Genomic DNA, 20,932 nt, shown 5'->3' with positions numbered 1-20,932 from the left:
AACGCAAGGCTTCCCTGGCGTAGAAGTGAGCTGGGAAATAGGCACCGATCCCAGTGGTAACCATGGAAACCTGGTGATAGTATGAAGTTGGATCCAGGGGAAAGGAGTAATGAGAATGTATGCCTGCAATATAATACCTGAGTGGAGCTTGGCACCCTGAGATTTCCTCCTGTAAAGATTTTGAACTCTAACAGAGATGAGTGTAATGTAGAAGATGCCCTAGAAGAGCAAGATGAAAGCATAGTCTCAAGACCATGGTCTTCAGGAGAAAACCACTTGATGGTTTGAGTGCAAGCTGCACAAGATACACTGGAACAATGAAGCACCCTAGACACATCTCACAGGGTACATCAAATAGACAGCATCCCCATATATGAAGGGAATGCAAAGCCCCAGAGCCTCTGCTTCCCATTAAAGAGCAGCACAATTGCATGATTTAGAAATTGAGGAGCAGTGATTCCATTAATTAAGGCTTTTAACAACTTGGTTATAAAAAAGTTTTCCTGAGTATAAACTTGGAATAAGATGGAAAGAATTTTTTTTCACCATGTTGGACCTAAATTAACTTGGCTATACTTAAAACTTTTAAAAAAAGAATAAATTCAGGAAGAAGATTGTGGTTTTAATTATGTTTTTAGAAATAATTTATTTTTAAAAGATTGTGCCTTTAATTTTATTTTTAATTTAATGTTGTCTCAAAATAGATGGATGTTAAAACAAGACCCACACACACCTACCTATTCATGGTGAGCTAGTATGCCTAAATTACCAAGATTTCTATATGAGTGAGTGATTATAGATAGAAATATAGCATAAAACAATATTTTAAATCTAGGGGTTGTTTTTAGTGGTTTTTGAAAAACAAATATTTTACCATGTGTAAATGAATAATATTCACTCAGTTTATTGAAATGTCACAAGTCCTTAGAAATTTGAAACTCTTTGTTCTACAGATATTCCGAGTGAGACAATCTGACATATTTAAAAGCACCAATTTTTTCCCTGTGTTTTTAATTGTAATAGAGCTAATTAAATGTTTGCCCAACTATTCAAACTCAATTTACCTCATTGGGAAAAAGTACAAACCAGTTGATTTTTTCCCTCCCTTTTCCTCACTGTGTTTTTCCAGCATCCCGATAGCTGTACTGTCATACGCCCAAATACTAGACAACATTTCAGCTTATTGTAAAGAAAATGTTATAAATATCAGAGCTGTTTAAAGATGAAGAGAGAGACTGGGAGGCAGTTAAGTTCCCTGTTGGAGAAGATGTTAAAATAGGAGTTCCTTCGCAGAGAATTTAAACATTGGGTGAGTGGCTAACCGAGGTAAATGTTTAGCCTTGCAGTTTCTGGGAATCTATGGTTTCTCTAGTTACTACATATGAATCGATGTAATAGTTGCCCTGGCTTCCTTTTGAGAAAAGAAAAATTTACATGAAATACCTGTTATCAGAGTTTTTATCCTGATAACAACTTCCTACACAAGGTAGGAAGCATGTGTCATCATAACACAAAAATAATAAACTGTCCACTGACAAAATTAGTTTCCAGACATTCTGCTCTGTACAACAACCTTGCCCCTCAATTAGCATCTTTAGCAAGAAATGGTGAAGAACTACTGAAATTACATGCAAAGACATTAAAAAGTAAATTGGCAGAAAAGAAAATCAACAAGAATGAAAAAATGATTGGTATCATGTTTCCCCGAAAATAACACCGGGTCTTATATTAATTTTTGCTCCAAAAGATGCATTAGGGCTTATGTTCAGGGGATGTCATCCTGAAAAATCATGCTAGGGCTTATTTTCCGGTTAGGTCTTATTTTCGGGGGGGAAAGTACTTCAAATGAAAATTATCTGGATATCAACAGATTAAAATAAGTCTTTCAGAAAATTAATTAAGCCATTGAATAAGCTTAAAAATGTGATCCTTTTGGGGATTGTGCTATAAAAGTCCAACTGCGAAGTGATGGGTACTAGGTCATGTTATGCAATTTTGTTGGGAAAATTTTACTCGCCTCCAAGTCAACAGCTGAGTCTCTTGTTCATCCTCCTAAGAATTTAGTGAATATTTGCAATTACAACTCAATCGGTTAAATCTAAAATACTAAACTTCACATTCTCCTCTCAGATAAGGTTGCAAACAAACTTTAAACTATTTGCCATGACATTCAGTACCTGTTGAAATGGATTAATTTTGGTGGACTTCTCCCTTTTATTGAGTAATAGACCTCTTGTATTTTCAAAGGGAACTCCTTAAAACAATCTGAAAACAGACATGTAAAATAAAAGTCATTGTATTAACAGTTCTTAAAAAATTATTTAAACTTTCCTACCCTACACAAATCTACAGCAGAAATAGCAGATGTATGTCAACTAAAAGGGAAAAGTCTAAGCCTGTTGTGTCAAGAATCATCTTTAGAAATCTAAGCTAAGTACATTAATTAATTATACTGGAACAGTTATACTAGGCGGCAAGCATCCCTGGGATGTTAGTCACTGAAAGTAATTATGGGTGATTTAGGTGATCATAGTTGTAGGTGCTTCAACATATCTAGACTCAGGTGTTTATTCCTGACCTAAGTCTGTCCCAGCTCTGCCTGTGACCTCTATTTTATGAACACTGGTTTGGCCTCTTGACCTACCCTCCAGTGTTTTTGGGTTCAGCACATCTGTCTGAGTGCCTGCTGGAGTCCATTTCTACTCCCATAACCCTATAGGTATCACCCAGGATTCCTAAAATAAATTTATCTCTGCATAAATTTATCTCTACCTCAAGGTTCCATCTTAATAGTGAATTACCAAGAAAGACTGCCCTGGGCAGGCACAATGGCAGGTTTACTGGAAGCCAATATTTTCCTTCCCTAATTACAGAGTAATGCCCCAGGAGAGATTTGGGTGGGTTGGGAAATCCTGGTACTGCGGTGGAGGTTTAGGTTTTCTCAGAGTTGAGCTAGGAAGACTTTGGAGGCAGCTTCAGATACAGAGCCACAAGTACAGACTAGAGCCCAAAGACGAGCCCATATAGTCTTTCAAGACCTTTCTGGCACCTTTCTTGCCATTTACAGAGGTCAGGTCACACCTTGGCCATAATTATGCTGGCCTTTGGGCCAAGGCAGCAAGATGAAGCTTTTGACGAACAGGCCCTGAGGTAGCATTCTCCTCTATGGGAGTTTTTCACTAACTTGTTCATCATTAGGAGAAAGGGTTTAACCTCTGGCTGCCTCCTTTCATTACATAATCCATTCATGACTGAAGGCCCAACCCTGGTTGCTGGTTGCTTATTTGGATGAAGAGAATTTTAAATTCTGGCCTTTGAATTCCTTAAAAGCTTGTCTGGATGGCTTAGCGTCGTTTTCCTCTATGATGGTAAATTCATGTCAAATGTGTTTATTTAATATGACGACTTTTACATGAAGTAATAGGACAAAGTCTTCAGCTACCTATCTTGCTCCTAAATAATTTGTTCTCCTTGCCTTGGGAATAGGGAGCTCAGTCCCATATTTGCCTCTGGCTCTAAACAAACCCAGCACAAGCCCTGAGAGTTCCTCTGCAGAGCATACCAAGACAGTGTCTCACACTCTCTGGAGTTCATCACGGAAATGTGACAGAGATGAGAAGTATGTAGACCCTTCTCTGTGTCTGTCTTCCAGACGTCCTGTGAGGGCTGGGAAAAAAAAAAAAAAAAAAAAAAAATGTTCTTATTCTTCAAATATTCACTGGCGTGTATTTATGTAGTAAAATTATGTTTGGGGGTTTTTATTTTTTTTTAATGAACATCTGTTATTCTTTCAGTTGAGAGTTTCTGAACCCAACTGGGCAGGGCAACTTGGCTTCCTCCACCACCTCTGTAAAGTCACAGATGGAGCCTGTCATCTCTTAGCTCCTTGTTGATTGGCTGACCAGCTGCCACTCACCTCCCACAGCTGTTTTGGCTCTGAGAGGCTCATGGGTGTAGAAGGAGAGGGTCAGGGTCAGCTGGTTCGGTGCACACAGCCCGTGGGAGTTCCAGAAGCAGGGATATTTCATTAAGCTGCTCTGATCAGCTATTACTTAATGCTAGTTATAGCCCTAAGGGGCCTGGTGTGTACCGTTGAAAATGGTGAGTCATAGCAGCCTAGTTTTTCAAACAATTGATTTTATCTCCTGATTTCTCTCTTCTCTAGTTCTATGACAAGAGATTATAGATAATGTGACCCCATGCTAAGGCAAATGAAAGATGTGGTTACAAAGAGTGCTTTATTTTCACCAAACATATATGTTCTTTGGATCTATATTATGAGTTTCATATCATTCAGAGAAAGAAGTTTATTTTCTACATGTCTCAATACCACCAAATACAAAAATACTTCAGATTTCCAGGACAACTCCAACTCTAACAGCTTTAGGACCCTGGATTTCAAGATGACCAAAATATAAAACTTCAAAAACTCTCTCTCCATACCCTTCATCAAAATTGTTTCAATAGTCATAACGATCCATCCAACACACTGTTGAAGGATGAGTGCTCTTCCTGGCTCACAGCTCCAGTTTTGTTATTGTCTTGCTCAAATTTCTTAAATGGCTTGCAGCTATCAGAAAATACAGGTCACACTTTTTAGTTTGGCATTCACAGTCCTTTATGAGCCAATGTTAAACTACTTGTCCAAACTCTTATTGCCAAATGCTGCCATTAATGCCTCTTTCAGTTTAACCAAAATGCACCACATACTGTTTCTTTGTTGACTGTTTTTCCTTTTTTTTTTAAGTTAAAGTTTATTGGCGTGACAATTGTTGGTAAAGTTACATAGATTTCAGGTGTACAATTCTGTAATACATCATGTATATATCACATTGTGTGTTCACCACCCAGAGTCAGTTCTCCTTCCATCACCATATATTTGATCCCTTTTACTCTCATCTATCGCCCCTCTCTCCTCTTACCCATTTTCTCCCACTTCTGTACTTTGCTTATTGTTTCCTGATCTCAAGTCCAAACGCTGTCAAGTCCCCTATCTATCAAAGCCAATTCTAACTCACCTGCTCTATGAGGTCTTCTAAGCACTCCCAACTGAGCCTGTCTCTGCCACCTCCAAGTATCCAATTACCTTCCCCTCCCTCTTTCAAGACACCTGCCATGAATTATAGCTCACAGTGCTATAATTGTCCTACTTTCCCCAAGCAGGGGCAGGCAGAACCTGTGTCCTGTCAACCTTTGTATTTTCCCTAGGACCTTGTAATTAGCCCATGCTTGGTAAATCTGTGTTACTAATACAGCAATAGGTATTTGTAGAGAGCTTTAGAATTTCCAAAGTGGACTCACATTCCTAATTCACTTAATTCTCATAAGTGAGAGTGAAAAGAACGGGTGTTCTCTTTATTACAAATGAGGAGAAGGGAAAGGGAACTTTTAGTCAGAATTAACTTTTACCTGTTTATCAAACTATTATTTGTCTCATTTTTAATGTCTGTTTCTTCTGCCATTGTTAAGCTGGAGATCAGGAACAATGTCTATTTTTTCATTGTTGTTTCCAGTGCCTAACACATTGCCAGACATAGTATAAAAACTCACTAAATATTTGCTAAATGGATGAATACATGAGTGAATACTGCAATACAAGCAGTGAGCTGAATGTTCTAGATGCACTATTTTAATCTCACAGCAGGTATCATGTCCATTTTGCAGGCAAGGAAATGTAGTCTCTAAGGCACACAATACTTATGTGTGTAACAGGAATTGAAACTAGTATTTCATAATTAAGGATATCATGTATTTTATGTCACATTATTAACTTTCAATGAAGTGCCATTAAGTTGTCTTTCCTTTGTTGCTATTGTTGTCTTTACCTTTAATTGCTTTGTAATTCTGTAAAAAGAATGCAATTTTCAAGAGTTACCTTAACACTTAAATATTTAACTCTGTTAATTACAGATATAAAAGCAATGAAATAGTGGCTAAGGTATTAGTCACTGTTGCCAAGTCCAATAGTGGCATTGTGTAGATGACACTGAATAGATGGAAGGCAAGAAGTCATTTTCTAAAGACTTTTCTATTTTTACTGCAGTTCTCTGCTTTTGATCTAGGAGTGAAAAATAATTAAATGCCCATCACAATGTATTTTGTCCTAAGTGATCAGGAGGAATATTGACGGTTACATTTTGATCATTGTCTTTGAAGAGAGGAAACAAATATATTGAGCAATTTCCACATGCCAGGACTTTATTTAGGTGAATTAACCTGATGAGGTAGGTATTATTAGCACCTCTATTTTACAAGAGAAGACATTATTGATTTTATTTCTAAGCAGGGTTTATTTTGATATCTATTAACATTCAAACAATTTATCATTGAATTGTATAAATCTTCTGCTTTCTCTTTATCTGAAATTTGGGAAAAGATTTTCTTCCTATTTAACAATATTTTTTAAATCCAAAGTCAAAGGGAAAACCTGAAATTTGTAGATTTTTGAGTCTTCTTTCATAGTGTTTTCATACTGTGGTCAAGTCATTAGGCTTGAAAATTTGCATTTGGTTAATAAACCATGCAAAAATGAGAGTTAAATAGTGTCTGAATATTATTATTATCATTATCATTATTATTATTATTATTTAATGTGTTTGTTTTCCTTTTGTCACAAGATCAATAAATTTCCTTTACTTCTCTTTCTCAACATACATTTGGGAAGCCAAGTCTTAAAGCACTTCCTTTGAAAGGCAGTGTGTTTCACATGATTTCTAAGAGGAACTCCAGTTTATTCATATTTTACAAATCTTCATTAACCTACATTTACTACCCGTTATCTAACTTGCATCTTCAATATTTACTGTGCCTTTAGTCACAATGTGTCTTTCTTTGCTTTTGTGCAGACCTTAGTTACTAAACTACTGGCAAGTAATCATTCCCACAGTGTATTAGACCAAACAGAAGACCTTACGGCCAAAGCTGTTTGCTCTGTTATCATTCCCATGAGCCCTGCTTGGTAGCCCCAGCATGTTCCTATCATTGAGATATGTATTCAAAGAAAGCTTTTAAAAACATGGCAGAATAGCAACATCTAATCATCCTTGGATGGAACAATTGTGCTCTCAAAATGTGATCCAAAACTGACATCGCACAGAATCTTTTGTAGAAATTTCTGTTCCCGTGGCTACTGCTGCAGCGCAAAATATTTCTGTGAATCCATGTTTTTAAAATGACTATTTAAAGGATATCATCTCATGTTTTCTACTACTGTCTTCATGGTCTCTTCATGAATCTTCAGATTTGTTGTTGCCAGGCACTTTTACAGCCAGAATCACCTTGAAAGAGACATCTGCAAGGAGAATTTGGGACACTGAAATGCCAACTCTACAAAAATTAAAATATATCTTCTAAATAGAGTTTTCTAAATAATTGTAATGATTTATTTTCTGAAGATAGGGACGTAGTCTTTTCTTTGATGGGCCCGTGTACCCACACACACTCCAGGGCTCTAGGGCATTCTGTAGAGTTCCCAGATCCAAAGACATCCACATCCTTTAAGAACCACAAGGCAAGAGAACGGATCCTTATAAATGCCATTAAAGCTCTGTCCATCTCACTTGCCCCCTCTGCCTGCATGTGATGAGCACAATTTCCTTTCTTTACAGTAATCCTTAGTCCTAACCCCTCGGATGTTCAACTGTCACACACTTTGGTGTTAACTGTCATTTCTTTGCAATCAGGTTTAACATCACTCCACCTCAGTTGTCTGATTTTGGTCATGGTAGATCTCTGGCCCACTTCCAGTCATTACTTCTCATCTGTAAAATCTCTAGTCCCCTTCTTCTACTATATGTTATTCCCACCATAATATATATTTAATGCTTTCTTTCTGCTTTAAATAGTAATAACCCCAGCTGATTGATGCAGAGGACATTCACCCTTCAGGTGGTGGCAAGATATACCCAGTGAGCGCATAATATAGTAAATGGAGATACTTATTTTGAAGGATTTAGTTGCCTAACTAAAGTCATACAACAGTCTGTACTCCGCATAGCCTCTGTCATTTTGTCTCATTCTCTGTGTGCCTCCAGCTCTCTTACTTCTTGTGCTCTTCTTCTGATATGAGAGTATGAATCAGAATAAATGAAACAAAAGAGACAAAACCACAAGAACAACACCAACGGAATAACAATGACACCTTCAATTATAAAGAATATATCAGAAAAGCCACGAGGACCAGTTGAAAGGTAGCAATAAATCTTATGGAAACATTGTAAATTAATTTTACTCCTCCATTTCAATAACTACAATGTACGTTTTAGGAAACATCTTGCAAAGACCATGCAGAGAGCATTGTACCTTTCTTTGATCAGTTGGCCACATCAGAAATGTTATTGTAGAAATGACAAGTGAGGGAAAGAACTTGAATACAGCCTAGAATTGGGATTTCCTAGAAATCTCCATGCTTTCTCTATCTCATCCTGACACAAAGATATTTTTTTATGAGGATGGAAATAGGAGGTATATGTTTATTCATGCATAGGTGGACTCTATTATCAGGAATTTTTCTAGGAATTTTAAGAATTTTTGAGAAGGCCTATGACTTTAAGAAAATGCTAAAAATACTAGAAAGTTAGCAGAAATAAAGAAGTGAATTTAATAAGTATCGAATGAGAGATGGCAGACATTCTAAGTAACTCACAAAAACTTAACCGAAGAACCTGAAATACCAAGAAGATGATTTTTTTCAAAATTTGGAATTTCACCGGAAAAAAAATTATTTTTCAAATGAGGTAAAAACATCCATATAAAAAAATAATTGGTCTATTACCAAGTAGCTGGGATCTCACAATGCTTTTATATCTAGAGATTTGGAAATATTGAGATATTTGGTGATGTGGGCCCTATAATTTTATTCCTTTTTAAAAGAATGATAATTCATACTTTGAGTAGCAACACTGAGGATTCTGAGTACATGTTGTGAATCTGTTTGAGATTCTCTTGTTTCTATGACTACTAATAATAAGATGGGGGAGTAGAATCAAACAAAATGATCGAAGGAATCATTGGCCTGTGGATTGGAGCAAAAATACAAGTCATATTTATAGCCCACTGTCATGGAAGTCTAGCTTTCTAGAGTTTGATTTCTAGGCCAATAACTTAAAATTCTTTGGGAAATGGAACAAAAGTAATTAGATTCCATAGTACAAAAATGTTACCTTTACATAAATGAGATGGTCTTTTTCTATTTTTATAAAATATAAAGTAGTTAAAGGGAGGAATGAGGTATGACAGAGACTGATATTTGTCTTTCAATATTCATTCTCCCCTCTATTAGTAATAAGAAACCCACATTTTAGCTTAGAGTGTAGCAAAAAGTATATATGCACAATCTCTCTTTTTGCTACCGCTAACCATGTGATTAATTTTGGCTCATATGGCATAAGTAGAAGTATTGTGTGACATTTTAGGAATTCTCTTGAAAGATGAAAAAGCCCTTTGCTTTCCCTCCATTCAGTTGAAGTGATGGTTGGGCACCAGTAGCCATCTTGAACCATAAGAATAAGGACAAACACCCCCCCCACCCCCGGCAAGTATGTTGGAACAGAACCTTGTAGAAAGACTGGTTCCCTGATGACTCTATGGTTGACATCATTCCTTGACACTTCTATTTTTCAAGGCACTTTGTGTGTGTGAGAGGGGAAGTGGTTCATGTTATTCTCAGCTGAATCTAATCCTAACTGATATGTTTTATTCTCTTCTCTCCAGTACTCTGCTGGAACATGACATTGGGTTTTGGGGAAAGTTGGAAGTCAGTGGGGCAGTAATCAGGACAGCCCATACGTCAGAAGGTTTGGCATTCCTTACCGCTGCAACCTGAATGCATGATTTTCCAGAGAAAAGGTAAACAAGAAGCAATTTATCTAGAAACTGAAGCAGTTTCTGGATTACCTTCTGGGTTGGCCCCTGTCACCCTATTAAATAAAAGATATAATAAAATACATCAGTGTAATTTTTCCTTTCTTTTCTGAATTCCAAGAGGAATGGGGACATACAAAGAAAAGCCCAGAAACCCTGATATTCTCAATGTGGATGTCAGGCTGAAAGTCATTTACTTCTGGATTTTAAAAGGCAGTGTATTTTACATTTACAAATATATCTAATTTCAGAAGTCAAAACTCAAGTAGAAGAACCTTAAATAACTATAGGCTGCAGTAGGATAGAGGTTGAACAGAAAAGTAGGGGAAGTGGTATATTGCAGAACTACAAAACTGAATACTAATATGGCCTTGAGAAATGAAAATGTACAAATTTAGAATTTCTCCAGAATTTGTATTTATAGAATTGACATATGTATGTAAACTTCAATTTTAATTAAAAAATATTCATGGATGTTCTTTATATTTGGCCTTCTTCATTTATCCTTCTCCTTGGAGCCATGTTTCTTATTCCTTCTTCCTTCTACCACAAGCCGGAGACAGTGGGCAGTGACAATGACCATCCTGAACAGGTCCATTCCATGCTTGTTAGGGTTCCTTTTGTGTGGGAGCATTGAGCTAGCTTACCTCTTCCCTACTCTGGTCACAGAACCCTGCTTATAACTAAAGGAGAAAACAGAAGAGAGATGTGACAGAATGGGGAAGTTGTGTTTTTTTTTGTGTTTTTTTGTTTTTTTTCAGGTTGAGGGAAATCTGCAATCAAAGTGTGAGCTTAAGTTAAATTGACACTATCTGTTCCGGAACAAATTCAAAGAACTCTTCCACCCTAAAGCTTGTTAGAAAAACAATTATCTAATTTGAAGGGGCAGAGAGGGGTTAGAGAAAGGCTCCAGCAGACAAGCTTCCTAAATAGAAAAAAATGTAGTCGACATCTGAGTTCCATAAGTCCTCCTCCCTCCTCTAAAACAAGGTCTGCTAAGGGAAAGCCAATGACGATCCACCTGCTTCTTCCTCCAGCTCCCATTCAAGCAACATCAAACAAAATCTGCACAAATATTTCGAGATATTTTCTTTCTATATTTTTGTTCCCCTTCCCCACCCTGAGGTTTTTAGTACTTTGACAACTTTTCAGAGGTCAGAGAAAGACCTGGAGATTGGAGGGGAAGAAGAAGGATGGACAGGGCATGGGGGAGTTGGGCATGTGGTACCATTTGACGCTTGGAAAGTCTAAGGAGCCTGGTGATGGGTGATCTCAGCCTGTCCTAGATGCAAGGACAAGGAGTTACAGCGCTCTGCTTCCTGGGTGGTCACAGGCTGGAGAAGACAGTTCAGTCGGATGAGGGGAAGGAGCAGAATGGAAGTATTGGCAAAAAAGGTTTTCTGCTAGCCAGAGATGGTGACAAGCTGGTCTTGGATGCTCAGACAGAAATATCTAGAACAATAATTTGGTAAATCCTAAACCAGACAGTGCTGATCCGTATCTATCTAGAAAGAAAATTATCATACGCCTTAATTCTCTTATTTTCCAGTCTTTCTTCAATGCTCCTTGTTAAATTTTTATTTGATACTCTTCTCCATTAGCTACCTTGTAATCGAGGCTTCATTTTGAGATAGTTTTGTCTTTTTCTTCCATCTCCTTCCTGAATTTAATCAATACTCATTTCACTTCTTCCTGACTGGCTTTTGTTTTGTTCCACTTTCACGCTTCATTTTTAAATTTTTGATTCATCCCAAATACTGGTAAGGAAGACCTGAAGGAAGTGAGGGGGCAAATCGCCTGGTTATGGTGGAAGCCAGAGCCGGGCAGAGACAGCAGCACTTGCAAAGACCCTCAGGCAAATACAAACCTGGCTTATCTAAAGCACATCAAAGAGGCCACCCTGACTGGAGAAGGAGGTCATCAGGATTGTTCTTACTGTGTGTCGGGCACTGTTTTAAGGGCTTTTATGATATTAACTTGTTTTGTCTTTGTAACAACCTTATGAGCAGGCTATAAGTATTAGCTTCATTTTACAGATGAGGAAGTGACAACAGAACATAGAAAATAGAACCATGATTTGAATCTGTGTCATCTGTGGGGAGAGGAGGAGGAAGAGATCAAAGGTAACAGGGTGCTCCTCATGTAGGGTCTCGCAGAGCATTTCTGGAAATCTGATTTCTACTCTGAGTGAGATGAAACATCATGGGAAGATTTTGATCAGTGATTTGATTTACATGTAAAAGGATCCCTCTGGCTGTTGAGTTCAAAGCAGATTGTAAGCAGGGAGACCGGCTAAGCAGCTATTTAAAGTAATACAAATGAGGTTGCCAGATCAGCGTATATCCATGAATTTTGATTTTTTTAATATAAAATAATCCCCTTTTTACAAATGTGCTGACAACCAATTCAGGCCTTTGTAAAAGATTGTGACTGCTAATCAAAAGACATGTCTACAGATCCCTCTGCCTCCACACACAGTCTCTGCTCTTATAGGAGGGTCACTGTGGCCTGTACCTTCCTCCTCTCTCAAGTCCTAACTGCTGCTCTCCATTTGAAAATGGATGTGCCACGAATGAATCAGCTTAGTCATTGCTGGAGTGAGGGGGCGACACAGCAAAGAAGAGGCGTAGCAAAGACTGTCTCATCGGAGGATTTCACTTCCTTTAACAGTGTTTATTCTACTCCCACACTTCGTACTGCACCAACTGTTGGGGAGAGGCCTCATTGGCCATTCTTCCTCCCTTTCCACCCCTTACTCTCCCACGGGCAATCCAGATTAGTGGCTGAGGTCATCCTAATTGTTTTTCCAGTCCTTAGAGACCTGAGATCCTGAGTCATAAATACCCACTCTGTCCCTGCTGCTGCCTTTACATTTAAAAATATGCAGGCCCAAACGATGCAGCTGTACAAAGCTTGTGGGAGGGGAGAAGTGTGCAAGCCTTTGTATTTCTTCCCTAGCAGAGCCATACAAACTGAAGCAGGGGAGCCCACTAGCCAACAGGGGACATCAGGTATCAATCTGAGAAAATCTCGGAAGAATCTGAGGGATGAACTGAGCTTTGGCCTTTGCTTTGATACCCGAGGGCTAAGGTTCTGTCTGAGAGGAAGGCCCTTGCATGCAAGAACCTTGCATGGAAGGTTCTCCATGCATTTCTTTTAGATGTGGTACCAAAGCAACACACAGTCAGGTCAGCCTTGAGAAAGCTAGCAGAGGGCTTCTGTGAGGACATGGAGGCAACCTCATCATCTTATCAGCTGACGTGAGAATTTCCTAAGGGAGAAATGGCTTTGATAGGCTTGTAAGGAGAGTCAAAGTCTAGGTGTTAAGTGGAGAAGGAAAATAAAAGGCCAACTGGGACCAAGCCTTTCAAGGAAAATATGAGGAGTGATGGGAAACAGGCTGCAGAAGGGAAGAGAGGCGTAAAGAAGAGTTGATGAGATGGAGGGATGGGGTAAAGCTGTGCCCAGGGAGGTATGACCCTTTCCCATTAATCCCAGAACTTGATGAAAACTACAAACAAAATTCCGTGTATGTTTAGTGTGGTTGAATTTCTTGTGAAAGCTGGTGAAGGGCCTTGAGCACCAAGGTTATCCTGGTGCAGAAAGAGTCAACCTGCACAAATGGAGAAAATAATTAAGGTCTATGACACATGGCCTTTGCAGGACATGTGTACAGACAGATCTGGACTACACAGGTGACTTTTTCTGGACCTCATTCAGTCCTCTTCCCTGGTGTTCTGAAGGTCTCCCTCCTAGTCCTAGTATTTCTACTTGAAACCAGTAAGCACAGTTCACAACCATTTGAAAGCTTTGTCTGAGAGGTAGTGTATAGAGCAGTTGTCAAGAGTGAACCTGCTAGAGCCAGATAGTCTGGATTTAAATTCTGGGTTGGCTAATTTAATCAGTGTCCTTGGTTAAGTCTATCTGTGCCTCAGTTTCCTCGACTATAAAATGTTATAATAGGGTTATGTATCTCACAGGGGTGTTGTGAATATTAAATAAGCTAATACATGCAAAGTCCTTAAAATTATGCCTAGTTCATGTAAAATTGCACCAAGTGGACCCATTTCTTGTGACTAAATATGAAGAGGAATAAGGAAGTTGAACCATAACACCAAAGCATTCATTTTCTTATCATTGAATTTAGGGGTTTTTATTCAATTTACAGTGATAGTTCTCCGCTATTTTTTTCAGATTTTGTTTCTGAGGTATAATTGACAGAAAGTCAACTGCACATATTTAAAAAATGCAATTTGATAAATTTTGAAAAAATATATAATACACTGGTATAAATTTTGGTATAAGGGTAATATAGAATGAGTTGAGAAGTATTCCCTCCTTCTCTATTGACAGAGTTTGAGGAGACTAATTTTTCTTTAAATAGTTTGTAGAATTCACCAGTGAAACCATCTTTGTTTGGGAGGTTTTTAATTACTGATTCAATCTCTTTACTTGTTATAGATAGGTTCAGGTTTTTTATTTCTTCTTGAATCAGTTTTGACCCATTGGTTATGTAGGACTATGTTAATTTCCATGTATTTATGAATTTCTCAAATTTCTTACTGTTATTGATTTCTAATTTCATTCCATTGTGGTCAGAAAACAAATTTTGTATGAATGCAATCATTTTATTTATTTTAATTTTAATTTTATTTTTTAATAAAAACAATTCCTCAGCATTTATGGTCATCTGGTAATAACATAAGAGTAATTGGAGCAATATGAATAAACGTTTAAGAACTATGCTCCTAACAAAGGAGACCTAAAAAATACAAACTGTTTTGCCTTCTCAACAATTTCTCACTTCATTAGTCATTTCTAGTTGGAGACACCTTGAAGCAGAGTAATATTATCTCCTTTTAGCATGATCCGCCCCAACTGTTTTCTTGACTTTGTTTTAGAATGAATCTCTTCTGCATCATCTAATATGAGGTTCATATACTCATCAAAACCAATGATACAGCCCTCTATCTGCATATTCACTTGCTCATATAGCCACACCTGAATCCAAGATCTATTTTTGCAAGTATCTGAAGATGAGGTTGATGGGCTGCACCATCACCTTCTGCACTTTTTGGCCCTGGCCATGGTACGCCATGGTGGAAGCTGACAAAGACCACACTAACCCGCACGCTACCTCAGAAAGCTACTTCCGGAAAAAGAAACTGAATGCAATCGTTTTAAATTTATTGATCTCGGTACATCTTTCAAGCCATGTCTAAGTTAAGGTGGCTGAGATAAGCCTCTGGCTTCTGTCAAGTTTTACTCTCAGCTGTTTGGAGTTTCTTTTGAGGCTAAGTTTGCTCCGCAGGCAGAATGTAGCCAGTGAACTGGGCCAGGCTCAGCTTTTGTCTCTGGGTTTCTTCCTGGCTCTGACTACAAATCATTTCGCTGGGGGAAAGTTTGGAGTGTCCTTATTCCTCTGGTTGGTGGAGCTGAAGGGCATCCTGACCCCAGGCACACAGGAGCACTAGGTGAATATGAATGTAGTGTTCAAACTTATCAGGTTACTTTGAAAGAGCTGTTCTACAAGATTCAAATGAGTGTTAGGATCAATGTAGTTGGATTTCTGATGGTGGGGCTTTTTCATTACATGTTTCATTTCCTTATCTGGCATCCAGCCAACACCCCCCTCACTGACTGTATTGAAATTAGAATAATACACCATTCTCTTCCCTCATATGTCTCAATGAAATCTCCCCTCATAACAGGGCTAGATTTCCTGACCTCTGCTAACTCATGAGGCTGTTCCAGGGTGTTTTTTTCCTTATTTTCTGAAGACCTTAGATAGTGGTGTGGAGGTTGGATAAAAGAACAGACTCATAGAATAGGCACGCCAATATTCTGAGGCAAGTATGATTCAGAGCCTTTTGGGGGTTTTCATCTGAGGAAATATCGAAGCCAGTGAAGTTGAGACCAAACTGAGTTCTACAAATACAGGGGAAAGTAAACTAGGTAAATAGAACACACTGGTGCCCTGAATAGTCTGCAGGTTCCTCCTTTGGTATGCCACATGACCATGGTCAGGTGAAAGAAACTCTTAGACGTTCTGTTTTCATTCCTTGGAAACAGGAGGATTAAATCCAGCTTCTAAGGATCCTGTAGTATTTGCCACAAATAAAAAGATCCCATTTTTCTTTTATTGTATTCCTTTAGCTGCTGCCACCAAGTGAGGGGGGATGCCTTAATTATAATTGTGTTTGACCCATAGTATTTCCCTGACTCAATGAACCAAGAACATAACTGAAATATTTCCTTAAAAGTTTAACTTCACGTGAAACATCAAGTTAGGGGAATTAATATCTTGTTACACGCTATGCATACAAAAGAGTTGTATAAAGTGGAACAGGATTTCAGAGAAACACAAATCTCTACATCTACATATAGACTATTGTTTATCACTAAATTCAACTGTTGCGGTCACCAATTAATGCAATCTAGTTCTAGTTCGAACTCTGAGACAAAAATAAAACTCACCCTACTTCCTTCCTAGATTCAGAAACTGATACCCTAGATTCAGAAATATATATGTATAAACATATATATTTGTGTGCGTGTATGAGGTGTGATAAAAAAATACAGTGAATGTTTAAATTTAAGAAAATATATTTACAGTAAAAGACACATTGCCATTAACACCCCTCAAAATACTCCCCCTTGCTTCAGACACACGTATCCCATCATTCTTGCCACTTTCTGAAGCAGTTCTGGAAGTCCTCCTTCGTGAGTGTCTTTACTTCATCCTCCATCATGGCAATGTTCCCTATTACACATTGCTTCTGGTACGGCAATTTCTGTCAAATAAAAACATTACAGTGTGTCCTCATTCACCTTATTCACTAGATCTGGCACCACGCGACTTCTGGCTCTTCCCCAAAGTCAAAATGACCATGAAAGGTAAACATTTTGAATTGATTCAGGACATCGAGGCAGCCACAACAGCACAACTAAAGATACACACACACACACACACACACACACACACCTTGTGGCTGTATCCTACATAGGACAAGATAATTTTAGAATATAACTACTTCTAGAGGCCATTTAGACCCCTTAACTGCCTTTTAGTAAAAATAAGCTGTTCTTAACAAAAATTATTATAAAAAAAGTAAAAATCTATTGTGCCTGTGACCAAGACTGTGAAGGCGTTATAATTCAAAGCCCAAAATTATCTCCTGTTTTTGACAAGGACATAGTGTGGCATCTCAATGACTGAAAGCATTAGGTAAAAAATAACCTGAAGTTAAGGACTGCAAGATACAAAGAGGCAGACAGCATCTGGGGGCAGACCCTGAGCAGACCCATACGCCACCCTTCCTCAACCTTTGCTTCCAGAGTCATCAGGGTGACTTCTGGTGTTCATAACAGAGTAACCTACCATAGCAATTTGAGAAGGGTAAAAGGCAGTGTTAATAGCTCCTGCCTTCTGCTGTTTCTGTCCCATCACCAATTTCAGTTGGAGGAAGCTGAGCTCTAACAAGCAAGAGAGCTGTAAGGCATCATTTCCCTCCATCTTACTCACTACACAACCTTGAGAAGCCCCTCAACCTGACTGGGTCCCAGCCTTTTCATTCACAAAACAAAATGATTGGACTAGATGGTCCTAATGTTTCTCTAATTCTTAGATTCAGAGACCTTATTATAGAATTGAAAGTAATCACTATGAATCTATGATGTGAATTATCAAATAACGAATATAAAACAGAAACTATTGAACTAGAAGGAAAAACTGAGTCATAAAGTGAAACACACACACACACACACACACACACACACAAACTAATGACAAAGATTTATTTTGTAACCTGGATGAGCTCAGCTAACTAGCATCTCTTTCCATTACAGCTGATTATCTTGCAAGGCTATCATCCAGTCGGTCAACTCAGTTATTATTCAGTGATCTCAGAGATAGAAAACTTTCTTGGGGAGATTATCGTCGTATTCTTATGAATACATGGCTGTTTTTACACTTAACTTCAGTCAGACATTCAAAAACATCTGGTGTTTCATAAAATGTTACCTTTGAATAGAAATTTGGCAATCACATGCTGAGTTCTGGAAAATGAAATATTGCCTAACCGGAGTCCACGCATGGGTTCTTATAACAGATCTGAAAGACAAGTGACTTGATCCAACCCACCCAGAAACCCTGATGGAGCGCTCTGCTTCATGGTAACTTTTCTTATAAGTGTACACAGGCCACATTCACGAGCATCATTCAAACACAATCAGTACACAGATACCAGCCAGCCCATAGAGAAGTCTGCCAAGGCAGGGAGGGAGTGATAAGAACAAAGAGGTAAAGAACTGGATTCCAGAGACACAGAATATTTGTACTGGTGGGAACATTGTGGATTAATTCTTATCGCTCAAATATGAAGCATGGCCACCTAGATCAAAGGAAAGAAATGACTAATGTTACCTTATCTGCCTTTAAATTCTTCTTCTTTCCTCCTCCTCCTCTTCCTTCTTCTTCTTTTTCTAGTGATAGTGTTTGGAGTATCTTAAGCCTCTGGAGCTAGACTGCCTGAATTCAATTTCTGACTCTGACTTTACTTGCTATGAAAACTTGGGCAAGTTACTGATTCTTTCTGTGCCTTAGTTGCCTCATTTTTAAAGTGGGAATAAAAATAGCCTACTTCACAAAAGTTGTTGTGAGAATGTAAGGACTTAATGTAGGTACAATTAAAAAACAAACAAACATTAGACTAGTGCCTGCCACAGAGTAAGCACTATGTAAATACCAGTTTTTATTACGCTAACCTTCAAAAGGGACAATTAATAAGACATACAATGTCTTGGATAGATTGTTTGAAAGATTGTCAGACTTAGAATTTATTTCTTTGGAGAATTCTTAATCCTTTTACCACCTGGACTTCATCTAATTCTTTGTGCCACCTGCTTCTTTATGGATGAAAAAAAGAAAGAAAATGGTTCTCAGACTCGAAACAAGGGGTTTCTTTCAATAAAGTGCCTCTCCTTTTCCAACCGTGGGTCTGCTCAGGAAAGAAATCAACTTGTAGGTCTGAAATTAACATATCCCTTCTCTTATGGAGCTTCACTGACTCAAACAATGAAACGATCCCATGTTTCCCAGTGAAGACGGCTTTGTGCTGCCACCCAGAACTGTGTCTGGCTGGAGATTGACAGCAATTGTGTCACTGCTGAGCCACAAACCAAATAAAACTTCTAGGGCTTTGGCGTTTAGACAATAGTTGAATTACAAGGGCAGTGTCCCAGAAGAGACATGCTTACTTTTGCAGACCTGCATAATCAAATGGCTGTGTCTTTGAAACTAATTGCCCAGGTCTTTGCTTTACTGGGATGTGCCTGCCTTTCCCTTGACAGTAGAGAATTCCCAACACACAAAGAAAGCAGTTTCCCTATTGCTGTCTCTAGTAAAGCTTGGTTGACTGTACTTGCAGTTCTCCAAATCCCCTGTGTGACATCAGTGGTGATTGACTCCACTGTGCTATGAAAACGTTTTGGACCAGGGAGGATGATATTGTTTTGATTGGCAATTCAGCCAAACAAGGAGATTATTGCAAACTCAGATGGATGGTTTCCCAGAAATGCTGAGTAATGGCTATGCTATAATCTGAGCTAGATGCTTTGCCAAATGTAAGGTCCCACAAGAGTAGTTAGTTTCAAGTAAAACACCTGTTTAATGGTCCTAGGCCCAGCTTAGGGTTCAAATGGCAATAGGAGACTCACTGATTCTCAAAGCATTCTAAACACTCTCCAAAATCTTCTTTTCCTATAATGCTCATTATCTCCTAGGGAAAAAAAAGACTGATAAAACCAATTCTCATTTAGATGTTCAGGCCTGAAGGTGAACCTCCATCCATAATCCAGAGTTATGCAGTCTTAGAAAGAGAACTGAAAAAAATAGAGTAATTAATCACCTCGCACAGTTAATCTCAAAGGCAGAATTTCAGACCATGTCTAATCTATCAGATTATCATCACCTATGTCACCACCTTCTCCTCACTCATGAGGCTAAACCTGCAACACTTTCCTGAACAAACAGGTCAATTCCACAAACATTTAAATGTGGCAATGTGCAAGGAAGGATCTGTGATTCCAAATTAGCAGAATGCAGCACAGAAATTAAGGGCACTGGGGCAGAAGTTAAGAGTTTCAGTAAAATCCTACTTTTACCCATTACTAGCTCTGTGAGCCTGGGAAAGTTACTCAAACTTTTGAGTTTCAAGTTCCAAAATAGAACTGATAAATTTACTCCTTATATGGCTACTGTAGGTATTTTGTAGGATAAATCTCTTTGCACAATGCCTGGTGTGTAGTAAGGGCTCAGTAGGTGTGACTTATAATGTGGTATTAAGTGGAACCCAAGTGCGTAAGTTCCTTAAAGCTCAGCTGGTGACTATTTCATGGACCACTGAAGTCCTAACTCCCGGCACATGGTAGCTATTTAATAAATATTTGTTGAATGAATAAAGTCATAAGTTTTTCCTGCTTCATCTACTCACTAGTCCCTAATCCTCGAACTCTGCCTTTTCCATCACAAGGAAACTTCTAGAACCAGGGGGAAAGAGTATAATGAATAGATGGAGTTGGATGTGGTAGCAGGGCTGGTCAAACTAATGCTGACAGCAAATCTCGGGTGAAAACAGGAGACAAGCAAGAGACCAGACTTCTGGGAAGGTCACAGCTAGGAACCAAGATGGGAGTGAGACGGAGGTGAGGGCCAAGTCCAGGGCATATGAGTTATGTGTGCTTCCTTCTCCGAAGCTGACTGTGCTGGGAGTTCTAGCAAGTTGAACCCACTGAAGATAAAACATAGAGGCTTCTCTCAAGTTTTGCCAGGAACTGTCTTATGACTCATTCCAGGTAGGGTGCAAAAGATCACGGTCAGTAAGCACACACTTATGATTGGATATTTATTGTGTTCCACCCTCTATTTCTCAGATTCCCTTCTCCCTCTACCTCCAAGGTTTCCAGCCCTTACAGGCATCATGGGAACAGAGAGGGCTGGGGAGCTCTGTTTCCTTACATTGTTGAACTTGAAGGGGTAATCTGCTTTATGAGCATTAGAAAAACTCAAAAT

General features: G+C 38.6%; 1 long non-coding RNA gene and 1 pseudogene across 1 annotated transcript in view; both read right to left on the bottom strand.

The window, feature by feature from the left end:
- Nucleotides 1-2,176: 2,176 nt before the first annotated feature.
- The window catches only part of LOC141571534 (uncharacterized), a 35,690-nt gene continuing 16,934 nt past the window's right edge, over nt 2,177-20,932 (bottom strand). The window contains exons 2-4 of the long non-coding RNA XR_012496327.2: nt 4,444-7,291; nt 3,563-3,666; nt 2,177-2,265 (exon numbers count right to left, since the gene is read on the bottom strand). This is a non-coding gene — a long non-coding RNA (uncharacterized LOC141571534). The remainder of the gene's footprint in view (nt 2,266-3,562; nt 3,667-4,443; nt 7,292-20,932) is intronic.
- On the bottom strand, nt 14,546-16,278 carry LOC141571530 (small nuclear ribonucleoprotein E pseudogene; annotated as a pseudogene).

Source organism: Rhinolophus sinicus, chromosome 17 (genome assembly GCF_057876585.1).
Source record: "Rhinolophus sinicus isolate RSI-liver-muscle chromosome 17, RSI-T2T, whole genome shotgun sequence".
Taxonomy (NCBI): domain Eukaryota; kingdom Metazoa; phylum Chordata; class Mammalia; order Chiroptera; family Rhinolophidae; genus Rhinolophus; species Rhinolophus sinicus.
This window is presented reverse-complemented; position numbering and strand designations above follow the sequence as displayed.